This window comes from Leopardus geoffroyi, chromosome A1 (genome assembly GCF_018350155.1).
Source record: "Leopardus geoffroyi isolate Oge1 chromosome A1, O.geoffroyi_Oge1_pat1.0, whole genome shotgun sequence".
NCBI lineage: Eukaryota > Metazoa > Chordata > Mammalia > Carnivora > Felidae > Leopardus > Leopardus geoffroyi.
The window spans coordinates 188,330,886-188,332,614 of NC_059326.1; positions in this window are offsets into that span (position 1 = coordinate 188,330,886).

Below are 1,729 nucleotides of genomic sequence, written 5' to 3' on the forward strand. Positions count from 1 at the left end.
AAGAAGATGTGATATATATATATATGTGTGTGTGTGTGTGTGTGTGTGTAGTGAAATATTACTCAGCAGTGAGAAAGAACGGAATCTTGCCATTTGCAACAACATGGATAGAACTGGAGGGTATTATGCTAAGTGAAATAAGTCAGAAAAAGACAGATATCATATGTTTTCACTCATATGTGGAATTTGAGAAGCTTAACAGAAGACCATGGGGGAAGGGAAGGGGAAAAAGTTAGTTTCAAACAGAGAGGGAGTCAAATAAGAAACTCTTAAATACATAGAACAAACTGAGGGCTGACAGGGCGTGGGGGAGAAGGGAAAGTGGGTGATGGGCATTGAGGAAGGCACTTGTTGGGATGAGCACTGGGTGTTTTATGTAAGTGATGAATCATGGGAATCTATCCCCGAGGCCAAGGGCATGCTGTATACACTGTATGTTAATGAACTTGACAATAAATTATATTGAAAAAATATATATGATAGATTCAAATTTAGGATACAGCACATTTGAGGGGATGTTTGTTTATTATAGATTTTAAAGTTGTTTATATGTATTTAAAAATGAAATTTGAAGAATATTTTGTAGAACTTCTGAGGTGTCCTTTAGAGCTCTTCCATTTCTAGAGTATGGTTGAAAAACTATTGATACAGCATAAGAGAAAAGGATCTACAAGAATATACCAGGCCTGTGACATCTGTCTTTTAGCACCAGAATAAAATTAATAGTGTCACTAAGAAACATGAATTCATTGCCAACCTCCACCTAGTTGTTCTGATTGAAGCCAGAGAATTCTTTAATCATCCAGTGTTCTGGCTGCATGATGGTGGTGGTGAGGTTGGGGGGTTGGAAAGGCGAGGAGGGGTTGGGAAGCACACCATTGACTGCTGCCTCCATCTTTCACTTTACTAACTCTCATGTCCCATCCTAGGATTATACACTCCTTCCTCTGCTAGGGACTTTCTAGCAGCAACAGCAAATGACTAGCCAGTATGGCTCTGACCCTAAACCCTATGAATCATGGTGTTCTTTGCACTCCAATCAACTATGGAGTGAAAAGGACTGAATCTCTAGGGATGCAAACAATTTCATGATCTGTGAGATTGTTCCAAACTGTCCAATTGTTATTAGGGTCAGGAAACCAGAAGAAAAAAGCCTGGAGCTGTGGTGTGTCCATTTTGCTCTCCCCAAGGAAAGTTAGCACTTGTCCTCCTCTTTCTTTCCTCTAACTGATCTCTCCACACACCTCTCCTTTGGATACACTCTGGCTCCTCTGTTCTTCCCGCACAGCCCTTGTCTCCTCATATGGCTTTCCTGCTGCCCAGTGTTCTCTCAGTCCTGATCTGCCTGCCCTCCTGACCCCTGGATCCTTGCTTACTGCTTTTTCTTCGCCAGACCTTACCTCCTCTGTGCCCCACACCCTCCAGGTCTTACTAGGTAAGGGAAGCTAATTCAGAGTGTTTTCATATACATTGTGCCATTTGACCGGCACACCAACCCTGAGGGCAGGTAAGGCAGCTGTGATGGTTTTTCTCCCCATCTCACAGATGAGGAAATTGAGGTTTAGACTGAAAAGGCACAAAGCAAGGAAGCGACAGAGCTGACTCAAATTCCAAGTGTGATCTTTCTCCTCAAAATAGATAATAAGACACTAATTACAGTTAATATTCTTTCAGAATAGCTTTTCATAGTGAAGGAATGGTAGTTTGTATACAGTTCGTAGTTAATATT